The sequence below is a fragment of the Xylocopa sonorina genome, unplaced genomic scaffold, assembly GCF_050948175.1.
Source record: "Xylocopa sonorina isolate GNS202 unplaced genomic scaffold, iyXylSono1_principal scaffold0206, whole genome shotgun sequence".
In the NCBI taxonomy this organism is placed as follows: Eukaryota; Metazoa; Arthropoda; class Insecta; order Hymenoptera; family Apidae; genus Xylocopa; species Xylocopa sonorina.
Window position 1 is genome coordinate 502,501 of NW_027490277.1, and position 7,500 is coordinate 510,000.

Here is a 7,500-nt window from a genome sequence, read left to right on the forward strand (position 1 = left end):
AGATCGAATAATTTTATACTCGCTTCGTGTTGCCGGGGAAAACTCTTATAGACCGCCTCGAGACTGTGCGCGAAGACGACGAGTGTGTCCCATCGATGATAACATTGTTATGTTCACCCGAACGAGAGCGTCTTGTCGATCTCGAAAGCAATACGCCGCTGGGTGTTTGGTCTTTTTTTCTTCTCAGTTCGACGCGCACGTTCGTTCCAGAGGGGACGATTCCGCCGTTGCCCGTTGTCCTCGTTGTCGAGAGTCTGTAATCCCGCCGTTGCGAGCTCGAACAGTTTATGCTCGCTTCGCGTTGCCGGGAGGTAAAAGACCGCCTCGAGGCTGCTGGTACGCGGAGGAGTCCTAACGAATTTTTGAAGGGATTTTTTTTTTTCTCTTCGCACCTGGACGCGCGCGTGCATTTTTTCGTAACTTTGAGGGAGACCTTACGCGCGAACCATCGGCGTATGCGTTTCATCCGTAGGACCGATATATCGTGTCGCCTCGAACTCCGTTCGGCGACGCCCGCGTCTCTTTCACCGGGGACGTTTGGGTATCGACTTGTTCGAACTTTAGTACCAAGAGACTCAAAGATCAATAAAATATACATATACGATTACCCTGAACGGTGGATCACTTGGCTCGTGGGTCGATGAAGAACGCAGCTAATTGCGCGTCAACGTGTGAACTGCAGGACACATGAACATCGACATTTCGAACGCACATTGCGGTCCACGGATACAATTCCTGGACCACGCCTAGCTGAGGGTCGTTCACGTAACCAGAATACTGCTTGCGTTGCGTTTCGTCGAATCTTTCTTTCCCTACGGTGCTCGAATCTGCCCGCCGTCGTTCATTCTCGAATTAAATTACGAACGTTTCTGAGTTCGGGCGGCACCGAGAAAGGGAGGAAGAGGAGCGATACGCGACGTACGAGCGATCGTTGGACGTTCGTCCGAGTCGTCTGTGGCCGTGCCGAGGCAATCCGCGATTGGCAACGTGTGTGTGCGCGTGCGGCGTGCGTAAACGCGTTCACGGAACTCGACGGTGCGTCGATCACGAACTCGCGTGAGTTCTTCGTGGCGTCGTGAGTCGTCCGTTAAACGGACGACCGCCCACGGGAACCGCTTCGTGTTTCGATCGCCGATTTTGTTCCGCGTTCCGAATTCGCACACCCGCCACACGCATCGCCTTCGCCCCGCCTTTAGCGCACGATACGAACATGCCGCGCGCTCGACGTCGTTTAAAATGAATTGTTTTTTTCACGCCGCAAGACCGAGGGAGAATTCTCGGTCGAGAGAGAAGAGATATACAAGAGAGAGAGAGAGAGCGACATCGTCGTAACGCGAGGGACGATGATGCGCATCCGATCGTTCGAAGTTCTCCTCGTACAGCCCCAGGGTGTTCGATCAGAATAACCCGTTCTCTCTGTTCTCTCCGCGCGTGTGTATACCATGTTTCCGCGAGGGAAGAAAAGATCTCTCGCGCGGACCGTCACTCGAACATAGGCCGTCGTTGCGTCCGTGTAGCGTCGCAACGTTTCTGGCCTGTGACGCGTGTCCGCGCTTCGGAGATCTCCCGAAGCGAAACTCGAATCGGTAACACGCGCGACAAAGGAGAGAGTTTTCGGAGCAGATACGGGAAGATTGGCTCCCCTTTGGCGAGGCTCGAGTTTTTTTTTCTTCGACGAGGTGCCGCCTCGGTGCCGCAAGGTACTACCGCCCTACTTCGTGATCATCGAGTGCGTTGGTCACCCCATGTCTTCGTTGTCGAGACGGGACCGCGCGACCAAAAGCCGGTCATCCAGTCCCCGGAAGCGCAGCTTGCGCTACGATCGCATCGTACGCTTTTCCACGCGTGCGTTCCCTTTTATTTCCCGTTCACGCAGCAGAGAGATTCGTGCGGGCGCTCCAACTCGGCCTGTCCTTCGTTCCGAAGGATCAGGGTAATAAAATCGGGGGAAAAGGAGCCGCTCCGTTTCGATCTCTGCGTGTTACGCGCGGAAGGTGTGGAACCGCTGGAGAGTGTAATAAACGGTTGTCGATCGTTCGCAGCTACGACGATAAAGAGGACGGATGTTAAAGAAACGCCGGTAGCTTGGTCGTCTAGCGAGAGTCTCGTATTTTTTTTTCTTTTATATTTTTTACGAATCTTATATATAAAAGAAATACCGACACACGAAAGGCATTGGCGAGGTGCATAAAACGCTTCGACGAGAAACACAACAACGAAGAGAGGTGCGTGTAGTTTCTTCTTGCCGGTTTCTCGAGCGGTAAATCAAAGGATCGCTGTGTCGGAGATGGACGAAAGTTCTTTTCGTCGTCTGCCGTCCCCGTTCGCCGATGCTCTCTCCTCGTCTTGTATATATTTATACATACGAATCTCTTTTTTTTTTTACCTTCTCTCCGTAAGCGAGCTCGATGGCACGAATGAATTTCGTGCGTCACGTAGAGACGACCTCAGATTAGGTGAGATTACCCGCTGAATTTAAGCATATTACTAAGCGGAGGAAAAGAAACTAACCAGGATTTCCTTAGTAGCTGCGAGCGAACAGGAATGAGCCCAGCACTGAATCCCGCGGTTCCGCCGCTGGGAAATGTAGTGTTCGGGAGGATCCGTTTATCCCGAGACAACGAATCGCGTCCAAGTCCATCTTGAATGGGGCCATTTACCCACAGAGGGTGCCAGGCCCGTAGCGACCGGTACGCGTTTCGGGAGGATCTCTCCTTAGAGTCGGGTTGCTTGAGAGTGCAGCCCTAAGTGGGTGGTAAACTCCATCTAAGGCTAAATACGACCACGAGACCGATAGCGAACAAGTACCGTGAGGGAAAGTTGAAAAGAACTTTGAAGAGAGAGTTCAAGAGTACGTGAAACCGTTCAGGGGTAAACCTGAGAAACCCAAAAGATCGAATGGAGAGATTCATCGACGACGATACCGGCTCCCGACGGCGCGCGATGCCCCGGTGGTACCCTCGCGGTACCACGGCGAGCGGCACGCCGTCGTCGGCGAACGTTCCGGTGATGTAGTCGTGCACTTCTCCCCTAGTAGAACGTCGCGACCCGTTGCGCGTCGGTCTACGGCCCGAGTGGGCGCCTGTGGCGTCGCAATCTTGCGCACGCGGCAGACCCTCGGTCGCCCGGCCGGCTGCGCGACGGTACTCGTACGGTATCGGGCCGCAACCAATCCATTCTCGAATGTGTGTGCGTCTAGCCCGCCGCAAGCTCGGTCAGACTACCCGGTGGTACGGACTTTGCGCCGGCTCCGGGCCTGGCCAGCTGTTAGCAGGCGGTGTCCTCGGACTGGCCAAGCTTCGAATTACCGGTCGGCGACGCTACTGCTTTGGGTACTCTCAGGACCCGTCTTGAAACACGGACCAAGGAGTCTAACATGTGCGCGAGTCATTGGGATTTACGAAAACCTAAAGGCGAAATGAAAGTGAAAGTCGGCCTCCGCGTCGACCAAGGGAGGATGGGCCGCGTACCCATGCGGCCTCGCACTCCCGGGGCGTCTCGTTCTCATCGCGAGGAGAGGCGCACCTAGAGCGTACACGTTGGGACCCGAAAGATGGTGAACTATGCCTGGTCAGGACGAAGTCAGGGGAAACCCTGATGGAGGTCCGTAGCGATTCTGACGTGCAAATCGATCGTCGGAACTGGGTATAGGGGCGAAAGACTAATCGAACCATCTAGTAGCTGGTTCCCTCCGAAGTTTCCCTCAGGATAGCTGGCACTCAAAGAGACATACTTGAACATATGTGCGATGAGTCTCATCTGGTAAAGCGAATGATTAGAGGCCTTGGGGCCGAAACGACCTCAACCTATTCTCAAACTTTAAATGGGTGAGATCTCTGGCTTGCTTGAACGAACTTGAACTATGAAGCCACGAGATCTCGGATCAGAGTGCCAAGTGGGCCAATTTTGGTAAGCAGAACTGGCGCTGTGGGATGAACCAAACGCAGAGTTAAGGCGCCTAAGTCGACGCTTATGGGATACCATGAAAGGCGTTGGTTGCTTAAGACAGCAGGACGGTGGCCATGGAAGTTGGAATCCGCTAAGGAGTGTGTAACAACTCACCTGCCGAAGCAACTAGCCCTGAAAATGGATGGCGCTGAAGCGTCGCGCCTATACTCCGCCGTCAGTGGCAAGTGGGAAGGCACGCGCGAGCATGTCGGTCCTTCATGAAGCCCTGACGAGTAGGAGGGTCGCGGCGGTGTGCGCAGAAGGGTCTGGGCGTGAGCCTGCCTGGAGCCGCCGTCGGTGCAGATCTTGGTGGTAGTAGCAAATACTCCAGCGAGGACCTGGAGGACTGATGTGGAGAAGGGTTTCGTGTGAACAGCCGTTGCACACGAGTCAGTCGATCCTAAGCCCTAAGAGAAATCTTACGTAAATGTGGTGTACTAAAAGCAACAATCTCGAAGGAACAAACAAACAAAAGTGAGCGAAAGACACACACCCATTGGGCGAAAGGGAATCCGGTTCCTATTCCGGAACCCGGCAGCGGAACCGTATACCAATCCGGGCCCTCATAAGAGTGTTCGTCGGGGTAACCCAAAATGACCTGGAGACGCCGTCGGGAGATGCGGGGAGAGTTTTCTTTTCTGTATAAGCGTTCGAGTTCCCTGGAAACCTCTAGCAGGGAGATAGGGTTTGGAACGCGAAGAGCACCGCAGTTGCGGCGGTGTCCGCATCTTCCCCTCGGACCTTGAAAATCCAGGAGAGGGCCACGTGGAGGTGTCGCGCCGGTTCGTACCCATATCCGCAGCAGGTCTCCAAGGTGAAGAGCCTCTAGTCGATAGATTAATGTAGGTAAGGGAAGTCGGCAAATTGGATCCGTAACTTCGGAATAAGGATTGGCTCTGAGGAGCGGGGCGTGTCGGGCTTGGTCGGGAAGTGGGTTTGGCTGACGTGCCGGGCCTGGGCGAGCTGAACGGGCCGCTGCCTCGTGCATGCGTAACCCGGAATCCGAGCTCGGTCCCGTGCCTTGGCCTCCCACGGATCTTCTTTGCTGCGAGGCTTCAGCGGCGGTTCGCCGTAGCTGTCGTCCTCTTCGGCCGCCATTCAACGCTCAGCTCAGAACTGGCACGGACTAGGGGAATCCGACTGTCTAATTAAAACAAAGCATTGCGATGGCCCCCAAGGGTGTTGACGCAATGTGATTTCTGCCCAGTGCTCTGAATGTCAACGTGAAGAAATTCAAAAAAGCGCGGGTAAACGGCGGGAGTAACTATGACTCTCTTTGCGGGTTTCAGAAGTTGTCGTCGCTTGCGGCGGCAACATGTGCCAACCCCACCTCCTCGTGGTGGAACCTGGGCACCGGAGCTTTCCGGTGGCTAACGGGGCTCTGGCTTGGCGGGGGGGATTTCCCCTTCGCTCGGGCCCGTCGGGCTGCCACCCCGACGGGTCTGTATACTGCAGGCCCAAATAATGGACAAAGATATTTTCTCCGGCGGGGGCCTCGGCCCGCCGGTCCTGCAGCTCAGTCCTCTCCTCAGGAGACACCCCCCCACGTCGCTCCCCGAAGTGTGTCCCCTGGGGCAGTCCCGATGTCATTCCCATGTCCAGATTGCGATCGAGCGTTTAGGAGTAAAATCGGTCTTGGTGTCCATCGTAGAGCAGCTCATCCGGCAATTGTGAACGAGGAGGTTGACCTCCCGGGAGTCAAGCGAAGATGGGGCGATGAAGAACTCCGTCTCATGGCGAGAGAGGAGGCAATGGCGGTTCAGCGCGGCGTACGCTTCTTAAATCAACACCTCGCCTCAGTCGTGCCAGGTCGCACGGTTGAGGCGATTAAGGGCGTACGCCGCGGCCAACGATACCGGGCCTTAGTTTCGGCCGCTCTGGCCGACGTCATTGCCTCCTCTAGTACGAGTGGAGACTCGTCCGCCGAGTTCTTCTCGCCTTCCGCTTCCAGTATTGGAAGATCTTCGCCCCTGACTCCCGGAGGAAGTGAGCCAGCGGTCACACACATGACCTCACCAACATCTTTATCACTCCTGGGTCACCTCGGTGAGGATATATCTGGTGCCATCCGGGGACTTATCCCGGTGGTCCAGAATATCCGAGGCTGGGAAACCAACACCCTTTCCCAGCTGGCCCAGGAGTGTTTAGATGGGGTTAATGTGTGTGACCGTTTAACATCTTGGCTCACTTCTGTTTTTTCCTCTTGTTGTGTTCGTCCCCCTCCTCTTGCCGGATCCAGCTTACCTTCTCACCGACGGTTTCAGGGTACCGTTCGTACCGGACGGAGGGCCCAGCGACGGCGCGATTACGCGCGTGTTCAGCGCCTTTTTCGCGCGAATATGTCCTGGGCCGCTCGTGAGGTACTGAATGGCACAGGTGACTCTTCTGCCAATGTCCCCAGTGTCGAAGTTATGGCCCGGCACTGGGGACCTTACGTGAGTCAGGCCTCTAGGCCTGTTCCGCCCGGCACACCAGCTTCGCCGAGAGCGGATTTGGCACACCTGTGGCATCCAGTATCTTGCGAGGAAGTGGCAGCAACCACCTTGCCACTTCGCTCCGCTCCTGGTCCGGACGGTATCACTGTGCGGCAATGGAGGGCCCTACCTCCATCTCTTAGGGCCCTCTTCTTCAACATCGTGCTTGCTGTAGGCGGGTTTTCACCGGCGTTGTTGACGAGTAGGACGGTATTCGTGCCTAAGAAGTCTGGTTCTGATTCTCCGGCCGATTACCGTCCTATCTCGATCACGTCGGTAGTCGTGAGGCATCTCCATAAGATCCTGGCGATGAGGCTTCGCGCGTCCAGGCTGGTCGATCTTAGGCAAAGGTGCATGGATGACGGGTGCGGAGAAAACATAGCAGCTTTGTCCGCTGTACTATGCGAGTCCCGCACCCGTCTTCGTGAATTGCACGTAGCCTCCCTGGACGTTGCGAAGGCCTTCGACTCCGTCAGTCACCAGGCTATCGCCAGGATTTTGGAGTCACTTGGGGTGCCTCACGACTTTATCGCCTACATCACCCGCCTGTATTCCTGCAGCAGCACGATGTTCGAAGTTCGCGGAGGGAGATCAGAGCTCTTCAGCTTAGGCCGCGGCGTCAGACAAGGGGATCCGCTCTCCCCTATTCTATTCTGCTTGGTAGTAGATAGCATTATGAGAGCGGTCCCCCCTGACGTCGGTTTCGACCTAGGGGCATGTCGGGTGGACGCCTTGGCGTACGCTGACGACATTCTCCTGTTTGCCTCTTCCAGGTGGGGCATGCAGACCGCACTGCGTGTGGTAGAGAGTCAAGCGAGTGGATACGGCTTAGCGCTTAACGCAGCGAAGTGTTCCGTGTTATCCTTGGTCCCGGCCGGAAAAGTCAAGAAGATGAAAGTCATCACGACACCAACTTTTCATCTTGGTGACGGTACCTCCATTCCGCAAATTACCACCTTAGCGGAATGGAGGTATCTTGGTGTAGACTTTTCCGCGTCGGGGCCCAGAAAGGTCAAGGTTGACCTTGCTACTTACCTTGAAAGGATAACACGGGCACCGCTCAAGCCGCAACAGCGAT

General features: G+C 55.5%; 1 non-coding gene and 1 pseudogene across 1 annotated transcript; both read left to right on the plus strand.

Annotated features, from left to right (window-relative positions):
• The first annotated feature begins 605 nt into the window (after nt 1–605).
• On the plus strand, nt 606–760 carry LOC143432430 (5.8S ribosomal RNA). Its single transcript, XR_013103022.1, has one exon. It is a non-coding gene; the product is annotated as a 5.8S ribosomal RNA (ribosomal RNA).
• Nucleotides 761–2,442: 1,682 nt separating this feature from the next.
• LOC143432431 (large subunit ribosomal RNA) overlaps nt 2,443–7,500 on the plus strand; it is a 7,610-nt pseudogene continuing 2,552 nt past the window's right edge.